The sequence below is a fragment of the Temnothorax longispinosus genome, chromosome 7 (assembly GCF_030848805.1).
Source record: "Temnothorax longispinosus isolate EJ_2023e chromosome 7, Tlon_JGU_v1, whole genome shotgun sequence".
Taxonomy (NCBI): domain Eukaryota; kingdom Metazoa; phylum Arthropoda; class Insecta; order Hymenoptera; family Formicidae; genus Temnothorax; species Temnothorax longispinosus.
Window position 1 is genome coordinate 19641403 of NC_092364.1, and position 20769 is coordinate 19662171.

General features: G+C 41.9%; 1 long non-coding RNA gene across 1 annotated transcript in view; it reads left to right on the forward strand.

Annotated features, from left to right (window-relative positions):
• Positions 1-20769, forward strand: part of LOC139815977 (uncharacterized) — a 52657-nt gene that overhangs the window by 11430 nt on the left and 20458 nt on the right. Inside the window, exon 2 of the long non-coding RNA XR_011732876.1 lies at positions 11895-12009. This is a non-coding gene — a long non-coding RNA (uncharacterized lncRNA). The remainder of the gene's footprint in view (positions 1-11894; positions 12010-20769) is intronic.

Sequence of the window (20769 nt, forward strand, 5' to 3'; positions counted from 1 at the left end):
TATACACGCGGTGAAAGAAAGAGAGAAGACGAGGAAAAAAGCGGCGTGAAAAGTGCGCGATAGAAAGCAAAAAAGCGACAAGAAGGAAAAGGCAGGGGGCGGCTATGCGGGCCGGCGGGAGACGCGCGAAAGACGAGGCGGGAAAGGGGAGCCCCGCTTTTCCGTGGGAGCTGGAAAAATATTTGCATACACCCTCGACCATCCTCCCTCTATATCGGCCGCGCGATTCCTCGATATCGGCTCCGGCGTCTCCATATTCCGAAGTTTCGCCAGCCGAAGCGACTTTCGTACCCGAGCCTCTGCTTTTTCCTCCCTGCATTCAATGCCCCTATCCCTGTCCCCCTCTTTCCCCTCCCTTCTCTTTTATCTCTGCTTGTGCGCCAGTTTTCTTATCCTTCTCTTCCTTCTTCTTTCTATCTCTCTTTCTCTTTCTCTTCCCTTTCCTCCTCCCACGAAAACGATTCTCATCCTCTCGCTCTTTTCTTCTCGTTGGCGCAATGTGCATCAGAAAATATGAATCCTTCGTCGCATTGTCTACGACAGCGTTTCACGAACTTTCCGCCATTGTGCGCGAATGACGAGAGGACAAAGGGAGAAATTAAGAGCCGTTCTCAATGAGTGCGAGAAGAAGCGTCGTCGCGGCGATGGCAATGGCCGTAATTTGCATTGATGCACCGAAACTGCGTTCGCGCGCATATAATTATCTCGTTCGTCATCTTTTCGCTTTCCATTCTGATAAAAATCATAATTTGAATGCGATATGGGTTTTACGTATTTTGTAAAGGAATTTTATTTAAAATACACAAAGAGGACGGAGTAAATTTGTAACAGTGTAAGGCAATTAGACGCTTGATCGTCCAAGTTTTTTTTTTTTTTTTATTGACTGTACACATTACTATCATAAATCTATTATTATCATCCATTAATAGATGTCTCTATATAATTTAATACGGCGTTGATAGAGACGTAGTCATGTTTAAGTGTGTGCGCCGTGCGGACGAATGTAATATCGCAATCGCGCATTTCTGACCAGCTATATCTCTCTTTGATTTAGCCAGCGCAAAAATGGTAATCTCGATGCCGCAAGAAATCGAATTATCACGTTATTATTCGGGAGGATGCAATCAGTGACTAGTTTGTTTGCCGATGCTTTGAAATAGCGTATACCTGTGAGCAGATGGTGACGGGAATCGATCGTTGCTACGCCATACCGCAGACCTGAAAAAGGCGAATGGTCAATGGTCAAACGAACGCCGTTACCCGGCAGACGCAATGATACATATACATTCTGCGTGGGGGAAAGTCCGTTGTTACGATTTTTAATTGGAAATTTTTTCGGAGAAAGGGTGTTTCTAATTGATTACTATAACAAAAAGCAAACAAATGAAAAAAATGACGTTTTTAAAAAATTGCACTCCGAAAATATTAGTATGTACATTTATTTACTTCAAAATATTTTTATAATACGATAGTAATAAAAAAATCAATATAACATTCTTACGATAGAAGTGTTTACGATGAAATATTTAGTGTTCACATGCGCGTTTGTTTTATCTGCACGTTCGAACAAAAATATTAGCAGATGGAGACTACTTTATGTCTAACATTTCTCTTATTTTTCCGCGGCGACTTCGTCATCAAAAAATAAATAACGGAATTTCGGGAAACATTCGCGCGCGTCGAGTTGCATTATTTCGCCGGATGACGGTTTCGGGATCAACAATGTGGGAAAGAAGATAATAGCTCCGGTGTATCACTTGTATTATGCGAATGATGAACGATGATTCTCTCTTTCTCTCCTGCGCGCGCGCTCTCGGTCTCTGTCGCTCTGTATTTAGCGTCCCGTCATATCATATCACGTCGCTTTAGACTATGTCACGTGTTACGTGCTCCGTCATTCCTGATGATGTATGAAGAAGGGTCCTGGTTTCTTAAGGGCTTACCTTTCCGGACTAGCTCGAAACCCCTACAATATTAGGACCACCGTGCGAAAACGATAACTGTTCCGTCCATGATGTTCCTCACCGTATCACATACTGTCCTTATCCCTTTGGGCCAAAGTTATAATTATATCAGTATCTTGGAAGCCCAATACAATCTTGTCAGACGTATCCAGAGGTAAAGGATATTTCAAACTTTCTTTCTATAAGTTTTAAAATAATCTTTCTGTGTAGAAATCAAATCCAATTGAAGTAAAATTGCTTTTATTTTTTAGTATTTATTCGTCCACATAAAAATTTAATCCGAAAAGGCTTACATTAGGATCATTAGATCTAGTCGTTAGATCAAGAAAGAGACGCGACAAAAGCTCATCAAATTTTTGTTAAGGAGTAAATTAGACTGTGTATATAGTTTACAGAATATGTACCTGTGAGATTTATAAAAACTGTTTATTTAGACCTTATCTGTATCGAGCTGGAAAAAACTGCTATATATATCCTAATATGCTTAAATAGCAATATTCCTTTCTCGACTTTCCGACTGGACTTAGAAGTCCAGTTTTATCTCCTCGGAGACAGGCGTGCGTCTCGTTTAGGAAAACGTCCGTCATGCGTCTTATCAACGTGGCAAACCGATACGATCGATCAGGCACAGGCGGCACGTGACGTCTCTTTCGACGGTGGACGACACAGGCGTTTCCACGATCGGCGAGGTTTGAAGGAGGGCACGCGCGGCTAATTAAAGCGCGGTACCGAGTTAATAAGCGGCAAGTCGATGCTGTAATTAGCGATCATTACCATCGAAATATCTCTTCCAAAGAGGATCACTGTGGTGCAGCGCCACCCGCCACGGTGAATTTTAATTAATTCGATCGGCCGCGGCGAATTCCTCGAGAGATTGGCGACCGAGCTTTTAACACTTTGCCTACGAGCTATCAATCCACCCCCTTTTTTATTAATTAATCGGAGCTTAATAAAATGCTCTGTAAATTTTTCAGCGAATTAATTATACAAATTGCATCGGTAACTTCGAGTAATGAAATAACGAGTTAATGTTGATTAATAAATTTGTAAAAGAATCTTTATAAAACGAGGTCGTGCCAATCTAAATATTATGACCCAGATTTTTATAAAATATCATTACGTTGCACCTATAATTTTATGCCATTTAGCGTTATCGTCCAAAATTGCGAAGTTACAAAAAATAAAATTGATATAATTAAGTTCAAAATAACGCAAATTTCAATTTTGCATAACGAGCTAACCCATTAACCTTACGGCAAGCTGCATTTCCAGCAGCTTTAAACGCACCTTGTTGCCTCTTTAGTGGGCTTAACGCTCTCGACGACGCGTGAGCACGTGTCCCCGAGAGAGAGAAGGAAAACAGAGGAGATCAGGAAATATAAGAGGGTAAACCACCGACGAGTTTTCGTGGCAACCGAGAAAAAAACTTAAGCGCCGCGCGATGATATCGAAACGATAGAAATTTTCGTTATCCGCGCGTGCGATCGTCGCGTCGAGGGTGGTAATTGGCTGGGAGAGAGAGAGCCGGGCTCGCGCGGACGATATGCTTTCTAATATTTGTACACTTTGATTGGAGTTTGCCCAGACGGGACTCAAATTAATTACACACTTTTTCCTGCGCGTCCCGCATTCGCGCAATAACACGATAACGCGCCGGATGAGTTTCTCGCATCGGCATACATCGCTGTCGCGTTTCGACCAAACGAGTATACCCGCCTGTTTGGTAATGTGCGACAAAAAAATGACTCAAGCCCGCTTTATATACGCACAGTTTATAATCAGCGGAAAAATTTTATGGTTAAATCTGAGAGACAATATTCTTAGCAAAAAAAAAGTTTGTCTTTCCAAGTACGCGGGCATGTTTTTATTCTCGTAAATATTTCTTACCTCGAAACCGCATCAAGCGTCACCTGCGTGATATCGATTTTTATAAGAATTTGACTCGTATAATAGTTGCCGAATATAATCATTAACTATTTATAAAATGGCCTGGAACTATAATGTATAATTATCTAAAAATCCCTACATACTTTACTAGATAATCGTGCACTGTTAAATATTAAAAAATAAAATTTAAACCAATATCTTGAATTAAATAACATTTTGTTATTTTTAACTACCATGTGTGTTGAAATTTATTATTTTAACACAAAACAATATTATTTTATTGATTTAGTTAACATTGTTTCAGTTAAATTAATGACATATTGAATAGAAGAAGTCAAGAAGTGGCGACTTATAGGAAAATGGTTAAAAATGACTCATATTGAATATAATTTGATATTACGAATTTAACAGTGTGTGTAACAACTCATAATTGCGGAAAACTTTCATCGTAGACATCTCATAAAGTGTTTGCAGTGTACTATAATGTTATGCACATAAAATCGAGCTAAAGACGAGAAGCTTTCTCGTTGTTAAAATTACTTTAGCTACACGCCTTTTATTTCGCACACCTCAATTCACGTTACGTCCGTTCTTTCTAGCTATGCTCGTTTTCTTTCCCGTTTTCTGTTCCTGATCTCTGAACATGCGCTTGTTTTATTTTAAGCGCAAAAACTAGAAAACGTTAAAAAGAAGGACTGGAAAGAGGACCTACTTTCTCCGTGGCTTGAAGAAAAGCTCGGCTTGAAGTTCGACCTCGTAGCTCGCACCACCACTATCACGTAAAATCTCACGCGTACTTTTCTACACGACGCGACGGGGGATACGCGAGACGAGGCGGCGCGAGACCTTGCCGTCCAAAATTTAGGACGGTTAGAAGGCAGGAGGATGAGGGAGAATGGCGGAGATCGTAACTTAAATCCAGAAGTGATCATTTTAATAGGGCCAAATTAATTTCTCGCGAGAATGCGGCGGCGACACTGCACCCGGAGGGTTGGCCCGGCAGAAGGGGTGGTGAAGTGAGGGTGGAGGAGACTACTGAAAGCTCGACTGGTGCGCAAGAGGAAGAGAGAGAGAGAGAAAGCGACGACGAAGAGGGATGGAGAGAAAGGGAGGATCGAGGGTAGCGCCGGGATCGTGGGGCATAGATTATGAGATGGGTGACATTCTCTGACATTTTAGTAATGTCGCCACCGTCTAACCCAACCCGACCGCCACCCGCGTCCCACCCCCCTTGATGGTGGTATTTGGTACCCAAGGGGCATGCGGGCATAGTTTGCCGCGCGCGGCCATGGTACAATTCGCCCGGCAAGTTTCCACAGCTAATTACCATATAGTGTCTTGCGGCGCGCGCCTTGCTCTGCTCTCTCTAGTCGAAGTCCTTTAATAGATGTCCCGGCAGCTGCGCAGCTGCGAGAAGTGGTCAATTTTGAGGTGCGAATGCGATTGCGAATTACATTTGCGCCGTGCGTCGAGAGGAAATCTACGAGGGAAATCGACGCAACTGCAGAACAATCGGACGCGAGAGAATACATTTAAGCACAAGTCTGTGTGCTCCAGAAACGCATAGTTCTGAGCCAATTTTAAAATGAATAAATTTATATTAAATCTGACCTCGATGCTGCGCCACATCATTAATTTATTGTTACGTTTGCATAAATGTTATTTGGAACAGTATCTATTTTTTTTCCTCAAAACTCTTGTCTCGTCCCTCAATCCGATGTTTAAGGCCGAGAGGAAAACTAAAAAAACTCGATGCTAAATTTACATCGCTTTCGCCCTTCTCGCACCGGTGCCGTTCCGCCTCGATACAATCGAGATACCGACCCCCGGTGTCGACCGGGTCATCTATTTCCTCCCTCAGCTCCTCCGGCCGAAGACGACGTCAGAGGATCTCTCACCCTCGTTCACGCCGGCCGGATATTCACCTCCGTGTCGTCCTCGCTCATTTTTACGCCACTTCCCCGCGATCGTATTTACATACGCCGCATCATAATGGCGGCGTCCTGGTGAAACCAGGAAAATTTTCCGCGGGCGAGCATTAACGAGCCAGGGAACGATCGTGAGGAAAGCGCGGTGCGAAAAGAAGGAATGAATACGAAATTAATAGTATTCCGCACAAAGTGCGTGCATGTGTACAAACCGTCGTCACGCAACTCCATACATTTATACGCTGAAAAGCCCCCTCGCCTCTCCCCCCCCCCGTCTGTCGTCTTTTCCACCTCGTCGTGTTTTCGCACCTTCCCCTGATATTCCGCCTCTTTTCCCGAGCAACTTTCGTACATCCCGTCGCGCAATTACTTCCGGAGAAGCGCGTGGAAACAATAACGCGCGTAATAGAATCAGTATAAAATAAAAGTAAATTTATAGAGAATTCGTTATTCGGAAAGCGCATTTATTTTATTTACTGAGGTTGAAATACCGGTGTATAGAGGACTGAGGTATTAATAGGAATTTTCAGGCTTTGCACAAATACACTTTTGCTATTATCCATGAATAATGTTTAATAATGCTCCACTGTACGTATGTATGTATGCATACGTGTGACCACGCAGGTGTTTGCATTTTAAGAAGATCACTGTGTCGAGATGCTGTTTGTGTATGTTATGTAGGTCGTATCGATATGATCGATCCGCAGAATGTGGTCGGAAATATCTCGGGGATTGGAATCGTGTCGCGTTTGCTCGCATTAGTTGAAACTCGAAATCATTTCTGGCATATGGAGCATTTAAATAAGTCGCTTAAATGTCACGGTATGGACTGGAATTTTTCGAACATCTGTTTTCGGATACAAGTCGGACACGAATTCTTAAAACATAAAGTGCTCCTCCAAGTAGGTTGCAGCGATCACTTGACACGAAAAATTTGACACGGAAAAAATTGCAGGTGCCGTACTTTTAGAAAATCGCCTTTATATGCTATTCATGAGATACTTATAACGTACGCGAGAAGAGTAAAGAATATACTCCTATAATATTTCAAATAAATAAAGTGTTCTATGTATATGGAAATGCCTCTCCTGTGAGATTTTTATTCATCGTATATGCGTTTTTCTTCTTGTTAAGCTTGTTATTTGAAAGCTAATGTAAAAAGAACATTGCAATTTTATTTCTAAAAGTTACTTTTATTTCTAAAAGTTACTTTTAACTGTACTCTACATATTTTATAATGTTCTCTTTTAAACTGCAAGATCTTTAAATATTTTTCTCTCAAAGTGCCATTATTATTCACTCGTTCCTTTTAACGCAAATTCAATCATTTATCGTTAGAAATGGTTCGAAACTTTGAAGTAATTATTTAAGAATATGTATCGTCGATTCTCGATTGGCAATTAAATTGCAGGTGGTCTTTAAGTCCGAAGGGAAGAAATGGCGCGCAAGGCGGAGTTAATAAATATAGTCGCGCGCGATGTGATGGCGTATTTCACGTATTTTCATCACCAGCAGTCTCTTAGAGTGCCGTAATATAGGGACGAAAGGGATGAGAAGGTATAGGGAAAGAGGGCCTGAGAGATAGAGCCAAGAGACGAGTCTCGGAGGCTCGTAAGTAGTTTTATTAAGGGGTTCCTTTCGGAAAATCGTAGAGGACGGTTGAATATACATTGGTGGAGATATATGTGATATCGATTACCGTTTGGGGTCCCAATATTACGTCGTCGGTCCATCCGTGTACTTTCTTCCACATACAACTATCACTGGCAGTTGTACCTCTATCTATATCTTTCATCTCGCGTACAAGCTGTCCGCAGAATACCTTCCGTAACCTGAAATTTCAACATTACATTTGTCATTTTACTTTGTAATTAACTGTCATAATTGTAAAATTAGAATTAGCCTTGCTCTCGTAACACATACGCATTTGTCGTATCCTATGTTCTTTTTCATAAATATTTTATTTCAAAAAATGTTAATTCCTTAAAATCTTTTTCCATAATTAATATAATAATCGTATTTACATTTTTTTATCAAGTAAAAGTCAATTCTAAATTCCAATCTCGAGGAGAATCCATAAAAGAGTACAGTATAACGAAAGTTTTGGGACACGGTGTACTTCTGCCAGTTCCCCTCTTTTTGTCCCATCCATCTTGTTCCGTCTTTCTTTATCCCTCTTTCTCACTCTCGTCCCTCGTCCACATGACTCCCCATCGGGCTCACGGGCCAAACTCGTACATGGGGAAATAGTATATATACATAAGAGCGAGATGGAACCCATCCCGCAAAATAACTTTGAAGCACTATATCTACGCAATGGTGTATGCACGTAGAGCGCTAAAGACACGACGTAAGCTTTAACTCTACAAATAATAAAGAGAAGCGGATCGAGCAAGTTGAACTTGAGAAATACTCAAATCCCAAACAAATGTGAAACTTAATACAGCAAATCAATGTCGAAGAAGAAGATCCAAAAGTCTATGGGAAAAACTAGAACTTGAGACGACATAAAATTTATTTTTTTTTAACTTGCGATTGTTACAGTGACTTACGCAACGCGACGTTAATTCGGATAACAAATTTAACAAGGCATCCGATAATCCGATAGGAGTGTGTATATCGATAAGCAAATAAATTGAGATGGTATATACCGCGGCGATCCGAAAATTGAATTAAGCCGAGCGGCGACAGAGCACGATGGAGTCCTGTAATACTAATTCAAGGATAATGCGATCACAAATAGGAAGCATCTACGAGCTACGAGCGTAAAATAATTTCGGAGGAGAGCGTGACGTATGCACGTGTGCGCATGTGAAGAGCCGCGGTGAGATATGTACTTTGACCCCTTAAATAACCAAAGAATGCGCGGGATGTCGTTTCGGTGCTACGTGTCACGTGCGACGTAAAATTAAGCGAGAGTACTCGGCACTCGTGCGAAGGTACTCGTGACTATGTTATCTCAACTGTGCAATCCAATTGCGCAAATGTAAAATAGAACAGTCAGCGGGAAAGGCGCCGGTGCGCTCCGGAAACATAGATCTAGGAAGTTCTCATATCAAATAATGCTAAATACTTACTCGGAAAAAGTGTGGAAAAAAATTCTTTTTTATCTGGCAAAACCAAAAACTCCTCGACTAAATACTCTCTCCTTCCTCCCTTTTCTCTCTCTTGTTTTTTTTTTATTTTTAAATAATTGTATGTTAATTATTACTCTTAGATAATTGATTCATGAATAATTCATAATGCATCACGTGTACCGTCGTGCGCGAGTTTGCGAGAAGCTCTTGCAAAATTCCAAATTCCACTACGTTATAAATGTTGCAAACGCAAATATCCGAAACGGGTAGCGTATCCTCGGAAATAGCGTATGAACGTAGGGCGCGGTGTATTTTTTTGACCCCTTAAATTGCCAGGAAGGTACGGACGGTCGTTTGTTAGCCACCACGTGTTATCGCCGCCTTGAATAATACAGTTGGTGTGTTTTACGAAAGTTATGCGCTTACACCCTTTAACTAAATTACGCTTCGCGGGGGTTTGAACGTTTACCCGATAGATGCGCCAGAGGAGATAAACCAGCAGGGTATACGTCCATTTTCTGTGGTTTTTTTTTACCCGCTAATAAATATTTCACACACATCGTTCTCTTGCACGAGTTAATAATTTCTATACGCAATATGAGCCGATAGTAAATTGTTATGCAAACGAATATTCTTTTTATTGACAGGATTATAAAATTGAAAGGAAAAAGAACGTTAAGGTATTAAAACCATTTATTTCAATTCTACGTATGTGTGACTTCGTTGCGAACAACCACGGAAACCAAAATTGCGTGGAGAAAAAAGAGAATTGCTTCTGTAACACGCGTTTTAAAACGTTGCAGCAAACTGACACGTGCCTTCGAGGTATCGTTGACGTTAAAGAATCACTTGGCTCTGGTGAAAGAGATAAAAGTGGTAGTCTACTGCTCGCTCGTGTAAAACGGAACACGTGCGAAATGGACCACGGAGAAAAATACGGAAACCCGTGCTACGCCAATGTCCGCGCGAGGCAGCAAGCTCCATCGGTCGGTCCATCGAGTCTCGATAGTCGTGAAATCTTTCCCACATCCGTCTTAAGCCCGCGCTCACCGCCTTCGTGCCTCCTACGATTTTCTCCATTAAAAGTGAGACGGTCGGCGCGGCGCGCTCGTGCAAATCCCGCACGTTTTTACCGCCGTACTCTTGCGCTTAAAATCAATGTTCAATGCACATACGGCTTCCTACGTCTCGCACGAGCAGCTAAAATGTGTGTACGGCCCCACGAGGAGCACGCTGCGCGCATGTGTGTGTATGTCGAGGGATTTCGAGTGCGAATATACGGGGTGTGCCGAGAAGTGAATGTAAAACAAAATATATAATTAAATCTTGTCAAAATAATCCAAATATACGATAGTAATTCAGAAATATATTTTTCCTTCCATAAAACGAGAGTCATCGTGCCGTTAGTGGATTGTGATTCTGCCATTAACTGTAAAATTAACGAGATATTCAGTTTTTACGTTTGTCTCGTCGATACTTTTAACGCTAACGAATTCGATAAAGTGTTCCGGTCGGTCGTGTATGTGTAGACGATACTGCAATGAGTGCCTGAATTGAATACAAATGCGTATGATGGTACACGTAGAGAAATCGATAAATGTTACTCTACAACGCGTATTGTCATTCCTCCCGTAAACATAGGTATTTCGTTCGCAAACTGATAGACTATATAATAAATTGGATTTATTTATGATAATAAAATTGAATGCGTATCGTCGTAAATTGAAAATTCAATACATCACGCGCTATTTTCATTTATCAAAATGACAATATTCTCTTGTGTCGTACAATGTTCAAAACAAGAGAAAGTTAATAATTTTTAAGAATATTCTAGAGTCTGATTCGTTAACATTTGACTTTGACAAAGGAACAGTCGTGCTTGTTTTTTCCAAACCCTATATACCTCTCGCTTTGAACGACAAACGTTACCTCAAAACAAAGAGAAAATTTATAGGAATTTCGATCTGTTTATCTGACTCGCTTGACAAATGTAATCTGTATTGTTATTGGACCTATGATGTCCAAAACATCTTTGTCTACGTTCAATACATTGTCGAACTATCTAGAATTCTAGAAGATCGAACGGATAAATTGAAGGGGCTTCGGGCCCCGCGCGTCACTCGATCGTACAATTTCGCCTTATCAATGTCGCAGTGTCTTTCGACAAAATTGCTCACTTTGCTCATAAATTCGCTTCGTCTGTGCAATAAGTGAAAAGTGCAAAGAGATTTTATTTCCTAGACGTGCTTTAATCTCGTTGCTGTACGTAAAAAGGTTCGTACTAAATATATGTGTTGGACAACTCGTGCTGAAATGAAAAATTACGTAGTTCGTCTTTCTGACTCGATATTAACGCGCTCGCGAATATTTGTGCTTAGAAAACATTGCGTAGCGGTCGGTTTTTATCTCGTAATTGTGTGATTTTAAATTTTACATTAGACTTTACGATTCCCTGTCAGAATAGCCGCGAGTTATTGTCGATTCGTCGCAAGACTGGATAAATTTCGTTAACGAACCTCCTCACATAGTTGGTGGCTGAACTTCCGATAAGCGCGTTAGTGATACAAGGTACGCCATGGACACGACAGCACAAAGTTTAACGACATAATTACGGATGACGCAATATTAAGGACAATAGCGACAATAGCGCGGCTGCGAAATCGATATATTGCTCGGTGAATTTCCGAAAGATATACATATTTATATAAGCATTCGTGTCAAAACTCTAGCTCGTGTCGAAAGCTGACGATCTTAGAATCCTCGATTTTCTTGACAAAGAGAATATCAAAGATTATGTCATGTAACTGCCGAGCATCGTGACAAAACGGATTCGTTACAGTACATATTATTATTTTACAAAAATAAAATCTCTAAAATTAAAACTAAGTATCTTGACGAAATAATTGTGCACAAAATCTGGCATACGCAAAATTTTAATTTTTCTTACTAGCTATTCCGTCTAATATTTTCGCTTCAATATTTGCGCATTCAACGAATCAAAGTAATCTAACTTATTTTTACCTATATATATATTTCAGCGCCGAGGTAGCAACAAAACAGGACACGACTTCGCAGTTTTCTCAAGAAGTGCACAATCGGGGTCGTGATTAACACTTTGGCGGCTTCGAGCTATTGTCCATCGGCCGTCGTTACGTAAGATTCTTTTAATTACCTCAGTTTTCAATGCATGCCATATCCGTTCCTACATAACCAAGGACAAACATCGCATATTCATACGTGCACGCGTAAAATGAAAAAAATGTTCTCTCCGAACAAAGTTAACAGAGAATTAAATTATAATTATAATAATTATATATTTTCTCGAAAAATTCATTCGCCGACAAACAGCGGCGACTGCACGGTGCTCTTTTGCTCGAGGAAAAATACGGTCACTCTGTGCATACCCTTGTGCATAGACGTGTATGCGGGACCATTGTTACGAGCTTTAAGTTTGCGGCCTCTCTCTCGAGACGTTTCATCGTTCGCGACCCTTTGTTACCCGTGCCCTTAAAAGACATCCCGCGAAACGCCGTGGAGAGAGATAACCCTCGGCGATCGCGTATAAGAATTTTACTCTAACGAGGCGCGAGACTTTTGTATATCTCTCACGGAGGAGACTCGATTGTATCGCAGCTTTATTCGAGATCCAGCTCTCTCTCTCTCTCTTTCGTCATTTAATGCGCTAAATGGCGGAAACGCGGCCTTTATATTTTAATCCGCCGATACGTTTCGCGCCGAATCACGACTGCGCCCCCGTATCAATCACAATAGAGGCCACCCCGCCTCCCTATTTTATGCAATTCCCGAGACGACCCAAGGGCTCCTCGAAAAATTCCTCGTGAGGGTGCATTTCCGTGAAACTTTGCAATCGCCGCAGGGTGCAGGAACCTCCTACCCTCGCTCTATCTTGCTCTTTCACTCTGTTTGCCGAATAGGGGGACTCGGTCCCTTCCACTTCTCTCCCGTCTCTCTTTCTCCCGTTCCTTTTTTTGGCGCACAGTTCGGTCCTTCAGACCTATCGCGTTTCTTTCTCCAGCCCTCACCGACGCCCGAGCTCCATCAACGCCTGTCGTTTAGCCCGCGGCGGAGCGTTGACGAAAGCAAAAGTGATTAGATGAAGATAGAGTGGAGAACGAGAGGGCGTTCGTAGGAAATTGCTAGGATGCCTGAATGTTTGGCGTCTTTTTCCGCGTAGAGACGCGTACTCAATTATTCAACAATCTTCTTTATAACCGTTTTTCCAGATTTTGCAATTTCTGAAATTTTTATCCTGTTTTCCATTAATTTTCCAGTCAATAATCTCTGTCAAAACAATTATCTCTGCCGTGTGTCTTTATCGTTACGTTACAGCCCTTCGTCCCCTTTCAGTACGATCAAGTTTATATTTTGTATCCTATTTTTCTACCAAATCTGTTACTAGAATCAAATCAATCTCTCTTTAGAAAAAGTTGGAACTTCGTAAAAGTAACTAAGGAAAAGTGTCTGGTAAAATTCGATCGTGACGCAAGCAGTAGTTTTGGGACACTTTGCATTGCACTTGTCGCCGTCACGCGGCGCGATATTATTTCTAGCCGTCGCTCACGATTTTCTGATTTTCGTAAAGTGTCAGATGTTGTTTGGCGTCCCGGCGTTGCATTATCGCGGAGATGTGAGAGCGCGCGACGTTAACTACGCATATAAGTAATTAAATACGACGAAGTGCCGCTGATATTTTTCCCTGCTCCCTCGTACGATTCATTATCATTATTGTCGTCATTATTAATGTGTGGTTAATCTCAATACGAGACACTCGCTTTACGACTCATAAAGATGTTTCATCTTAGCTAAATCGCAACTCTTCGAATTTGTCAAGGGTTTAAAGTATCATCGCGTCCCCGAGCGTTGTATACAACCATTCAACCACCCTGCGCTTTCTCTCAGTTACCGAAGACCAAGACATAAATTGGCGAACTTTCGGACTCGCGCACAATAGATTTCGAAGCCGCGGCGACAATAAGTCTCGTATCGCGGTACGTCTTTCCGAGATAATTCACGGCGCTTCTTGCAAAAGCGGAAACCGCGAAAAAATACAGCCGCAAAAAGGTTGCGTCCATCTCGTTTGTTAAAAATAGCCGCGGGGTTAACGGATTCTTCAGTCCTACTCGCGGTCCTGACAGGGGTATTGTCCGGCGCTAACGAGAGGAAGCTCGTGTCGAAAGAACGCACCGCATTCGGCGTTGTCCATAGATATTATCAGTTTTTCAAAACTTTACTAAATTCTTAGGATACTTCGTCTTATAAATATATAGGAATATTTCAGTCTAAAGGAATAGCAAATCATGTTCTTAAATAATAAATAATTAATGCTACGCGTTCCCCGAATTTTTAAGAGTTTAATGAAAAGAAATGTCTCTGGTAATTTTGAGACTGAATTGTTAGTCTATAGTAGGAATTATATATAAGAATCAAGAATTTATACGAAAAAGAATATTATATAACACACATGCGGTACCGTGCCATAAATAAATGTCGTCTTGTTAAAAAATTTCATTTTTCACGAGTGTTCACAAATTGAACCGAAGCTGAAGTTGATCGCCAAAGAGCGCGGACTTTTTGAAGCGTTTAGTTTGCGATGGGAACGCGTCTGCCCGACCTCTCGCCAAGCGCCGACAATATTCATGGTAATCCAATTCAAATTAATTCTCGGTGGGAGCCGCTCTTCTCGTCCGCGCGCGTCTCTCTTCTACCAAATGGCATCTCATAACCCGCCCGGAGGAGGTTTGTAACCGGAAGTGACGTGAAATATCACGCTGCGACGTAATCGGAGCTCCCCCTTCTCTCTCTTTCTTGCGCGCACGCTCTCTCGCTTACTCTCGCACCTTGTTTGTCACCCCAAACCGGCGGATCTCTTCGAGGTTTCTCTAATTGTTACCGCGAGCCTCCGCGATGTTGATCACGTGGCCGAACTGAGACAGTAATTCAGCATTACCCGTGAAGCGTAACGCCCATTCAGATCCGCGGGCAATACCGGCTGCCTGCCGGCTTATTGACTCGCGTTTATTAGATCCGTGCCATCATCGTTCGCGCAAGTAATCGCGATGTAATTGGAAGAGTAATTCGCTGGAGTAAATTCCGCGATGACGTCTTTCGACATAGATGAGGAACGCGAGCATCTTGGACATGCATACTCTAAAGACTATCCAGCAAAGCGAAACAGCAATAACTCTTAATATTTTACCTTCATGCGGGTTTATGAAAATAAAACAAGTCACGAAAATGCTCACTTGACGGAGGTCAGCTCAGGAAAGTAAAATTATTTGACACATTTTTTGACATTTATTAAACATATAAAATTTCTTTTTTCGTGTCTATTTTATTTTAATCTTTTAAAGGTTAATATGCTAGGAATTTCATATAATTGGGTTTTACCCAATATATAATTTATCCAGAGTGATTGGCTAACTGTTTAACCCTTTGAGCTCAAAGATAGAAAGGCATGCGACTTATCACCCACGCACAGCAACGCGATAGTAGCAATCAACGCTGCGGCGTGCGCAACGAACGAAATATAAGGCGACGCCGGCAAACGGCAGCTTTCCTCATTAGAATGCCGAACATTCCGGCGAACGCGCGCGCGCGCGCGGGGGCTACTTCCGCAGCTTCCTAACTCGGCTCTTCCGCGTGCGTTCCCCTGCGAACGAACGAACGAACCAGCGCGAACAAGCGCGCGCGTGTACCTATGCGATCGAAATTCCGCGCGCGTCCCCGTTTGTAGCCGCGGCTGGCGCGGTTAACCGAATGAGTGATTAGCAGCGCGGCGGTTAAATCGCTAACCGAGTAGTTAACCAGTCGACTCGGTTAGCCGAGCAGTTAGCCGGACGCGCCGGAGCGGTTCATCGGCTCTGCATTGCAGATCCCCGCGTACATATTACACCGACATAACAGAGCCGACATAACGATAGGAATAATAAAATGTATAATATACGATTTCCAGGCTTTTTTGGATTAAATTGAAGCCGTTCTGTTAAAATAAATTGTACAGATTGTAAGTTGAGCGATCCTCGCAAAAGCAGGAGAGACACGCGATTAAAGCGTCGATGTTAAGAAAAGATTTATGCAGCGTCGACGGCGTCTCGGTGTTAGACAACGATGACACGAAGTGACAAACGACGTCTTACCGCGTAAACAAATTCCGTCGGACAACCGTTGAACCGCATCTTATTCAGGACGATGATTGAGAACCGTAAGCACGTTGTTGGCCGCGTACAAAGGCGTTGTGTGTTTGTAGAATAGGATCGCGCTAATAGACGTTTTCTATAAGATCGAAACGACAAGAATGCCGTTGGCGAGCACGAAGGTGACGCGAGCGTAATGCGCTAATAGCACTACAAAAGGTGATCTTTATGAGTAAGGAAGAGACGCTGCTCGCTCCATCGATCGTAGGAGGCGCTATAGTAATTTTAACGAGCCCAAAGAGAGGAATTTCGACGGGTCTAAGTATCAAGTGGAGAAGGAAATTACGTCATCCCTCTATTCAGAGAAACACTCTACTTTTAATACTTATTCTAATTTTATTTCTTTTGAAATTTACCATACCGACATTAGTTACATCTCTATCATGAAAATTAACTCGCGTGATGTAAAAATATCTCATCCAGAAGTGTGAAACACAAATTTAGACATAAAACACCCTAGACAGAAATGTGCCTGAATAACCGATGTTTGCAAACACAAGGTGGAATGGAGAAGAAGGACGCAGAGGCGTCGCAACCGGTTAATTTGTTATTTCCTCCGCCTGACATTCCTGCTCATCTGGGTCGTTTCGCACACGGTCAAACTTCCACAACGTGAGGCACGGAACTCTCTCGAACTCACGGAACACAGATACTTTATTTTCTATGTAACAGGAAAGTAGATATGCACGACAAACGTTCATCATTACGTTTGATCGTTATAATTAATCATTAAATCTAATATTTAATTTAATAAATTGCATTATTAAGAGACGTAAACAATTTCTTGTTGGAAAGAGAAAAAAAGGCAAATCGAAAATGACATCCAGATGTGCCATTAAATATGCTTCTTACTTTTTAAACTTAAGCCCATCTGAGTCGGTCAATTCATTGTATATACGATCACGTACTTGGCAGTACGACAGCTAGACGCGCACATGTGACTGCGATCGCATACAAATACGGTTCATTTACAGGGCGGCGACTAACTATTAGAAATTTGATTAAAATAATAACAAACTTGAGATTAAAATAATTCGCTATCTAGACTTTAAAAATATATTTAACGTAGTTTTATTTATACATATATGAGCGTCGATAATATATAGGCTATTTTTCACAATTAATTATTTTACACCAATTTCAACAGTATTACATACGTTACATACATTCTACATTTACAACTTTTCATTACTATAATAATTTTTGTAACACATTAATTCTTCCTTACCTAAAAATAATTTATATAAAGAGGGAAAAAAATCATAAAATTTTACTGCTACTTGCGGGGTCCATGAGCCCACCTTTTGATCCGACCGGCCCTGGACCGGAAGCCAGCCGGCAACGAGCATACTCTACATTAGGTATGGGGACTACAGTCGGCTAGCCAGCGGGGGCTAATCCGGCGGAGAGGCATTTTCATCCCAGGGTTTCGGAACTTGCCGGCGCATACCGACGCCACCCATACCCTCCGAAGAGAAAGAGAGACGGAGAGAGAGACAGAGAGAGAGAGAGAGAGAGAGAGAGCGCCTTCCCTTTGGCCGAGAACTTTGTTGCGAACTGGAACTGTGTGTTGCTTGCTCACCGAAACCAGGGGAGGGGAATTAATCGCTATTTCAACGATGCACCGGCCGTTGCATCGCGGCATTACTCGAATGCTCTTATTTCCGCGCGGTGGCTCGTATTTTGCCAGGGAGCACGTTGTTGTTCGCGCTGCGAGCGCTGCGGCCGCGATGCCCGAAATCCTGGAATCGTCCTAATAATTTCAGGTACGAATTAGTCGATGTATCGTGGGTGCCAAAAGCAAAATCTCGCGTATATCGAATTTCTGTTTTAAGAATAAACACGCGAATGGGATGAATCGCTGCATTAGCCATTCACTATATGTATAGTCGTGTATATAGAACTTCGAGAACATTAATTCTCAGGCGGAACGACGAAAAAAGATTGCCGTCGTTGTTTGGCGCGAAGAAAGAAACGAGAAAAAGTATCGAGTGATAATATGTGTGCTTCCTTCGAAAACGTCTATTTCCCGTCAAATATACTTCTTACTCGATTTCATGCTAATTCTTATTGTAGTGTCAAAACGAATTTCACATAATTGGCATATAGAGCTATCTAAAACGAGCTAGACGATTTTAGACTTGGATTCATGCATAAATAATAGGATTTGCCAGGTCAGCTCTTTCCAGACTAAACTTTGTTTCGAACTGAAGGAAGGTCGGGTCCGAAATCGAGCCACCAAATGCTATTTCAACAATGCGCCGGTCGACTATACAGTCAGTGCATTATCCGAATGCTATTATTCTGCGGTACGATATCATCGATCGATCTAGTTTGCTCACGTTTATCGATCTTCGAACTATCATAATTGCCACAAAATTTTAAGCACAGAAAAACGTAAATATCTTCAACGAGAAAAAACATCAAAGAAAATCACACAGTACTGTGGCGCAAAGATTTTCAATTGGACGTGTATCGATCGCATCGTAAATACGGACTGATATCTGTCCCTTCGGTGTCCCAATAAATGAATAATAAAGGCACGCGTGGCCTTGTGTGGGAATTATAATCGTGTCCGCCACTGCATCGCGATTAGCTTATTGAATATTCCGTTTGCAGTCGGGCTCACCGAGATGAAACGCAGCGCTTGCATTTATACAGGGTACATAAAAAATCGTACGCTCCCCCTAAACCCTATCGAAAAATGCGCGTGGATCCTTTCAACGTTAAATTCTCTTAAAGCCGTTTTTATTTCTATAACGTCTCAAATATGTTCGTCCAATCACACGTGATATTGCGTAGATACGCGAGATACGTATGAATCGGTGGATTTCCTGAAGCGTGGAAAACACGCGGTCGATGGCGCGACACGGAATTGCCACTATAAAGTTTTGACACGATGAACTCCTTATCGAGCTTATTCGGAATGACGGAAACGAGAGAGAACACGTACAAAAAGTGGGAAAGCATGGAGTAACCATTTCAAGGCGCTAGTCTAGTCGAAAGCTGCCTACTTGAAAACAACGTCCTGCTTTATCTCTCTCCCGCTGCGGTACCATCCCTTATTCATCTCTCGTTCTCGCCTGAAGCTCGGTACATGCGTATTCGTGTGCGCGCGCGGTGTGTGCACGGGACTCTAAAAAAGGTAGCCAGGCCATTCGATGGCAGCTGTTCCACATTTGAAGGATGGATATTCTTCAGGCTTTGTCGCAACGACAAAAGGCCTCCTCTCACAAAAGAACGACATGGTCCGAGCTTTGCGCCCTAGGTCTCTCTTACTCTCTCACCGTCTCCCTCTTCGCTCTCTGCCTTTGCATCTAAGAGAGGAAGAAAGAGAGAGAAGGAGACATAGATAGAGAGAGAAATGAATAAATATTCGTAGACCTAAGCTCCATATGTACCGCAGGGCACAATCCTGACCCTTTGCTTCCTCCGTTGTTTCGGGATATTTTTCTCTTTTTTTCTATAGTATCTTTATATGATCTAAACCTAAACTAAAAATTCACATTGACCACCTACAATAATTGAAATTTTCCACGAAATCGAACATCATTTCTGTTCAAACAAAATTAATGAATATATCTTGTAATTATGTAAAAAATTCATTAAATTCTCTATTTCTTAAAATTGTCTTACACCCAATAACTAGCGAGAAAATTTACAACGTGATTCTACCATTAATTCTAAAAATAGTATCGTGGTTCTAGGAAAAGAAACTAGGAGACTTTAAGATTCGGAAATTAGAACAGAGAAATTCTACGCACCAAGTTAGTCCCTCGAAAATAATATGAAATAAAAATTTTCCACCAATCAGTTACGGTTACTTTTCATACTCGAAACGCATATGTTATTCGTTTTGACAGACAACAAGACAACGCGAACGAGAGAGAGCATTCTACCATCAACAACCATGCATGGAATCATATACAAACAAATGAATTAAAAAAACGAAAAAAATGGCTGCGATAGATCGCACGTGCATCAAAAATTCACTGCAAATAATAAAAAAAAACTAAAAACATTTTTAAAAAACATTAATAAAAAAAACTTCTGTTTTCGAAAATTATTTTCTTAAATTCTCTCTCCCTTTTTTTCCCTCGTTTTATCACTAGAGGCCACTATTTTGTATATTGAATTATTAATTCTGCAAATCATATGCATATATGAATTTTTTCTCGTTGTGAATTTCTGGTTTCATTCCCTGAAGTGGATCGCCCATGTCTCGAAAAATTAAAATAAAGATGCGGAGCAGATGTAACGTGGCATATTTATTACGCGAATTCGACAGTGAAACAATTTTTCACCGCGGAATAGAGACCAGAGCGATCTGTTTCGGTACGAGTTCGTCAAAGAGAGCGATGGGGCGACGAATCAGCTCCTCTCCGCTGACTAATGGGTTTGCTACGAGCTTTGCTCGCTCGACCCCGTTTGACCCCGCGCTGGACCCGCGAAGTTACGAGACGCGTACAAACATTTACGAATCGACGCGAAGCACCGGGACCGGGAGTCCCGTGCAGAGCGAAACGAGACAGGAGGCGTCCCACGCACTCGACTGACTCACGCTAATAATTAAGTTCATCGACTGGAATTTCGAGAAAGAGATTCCTGCCGTCACAAAGGTCATCTTCAGCACGCGTCGTGATCAAAGCGACGTTTTATGAGATGAGCTTTGCTGTGGCCGCAAAGCCGGGGCGCACGA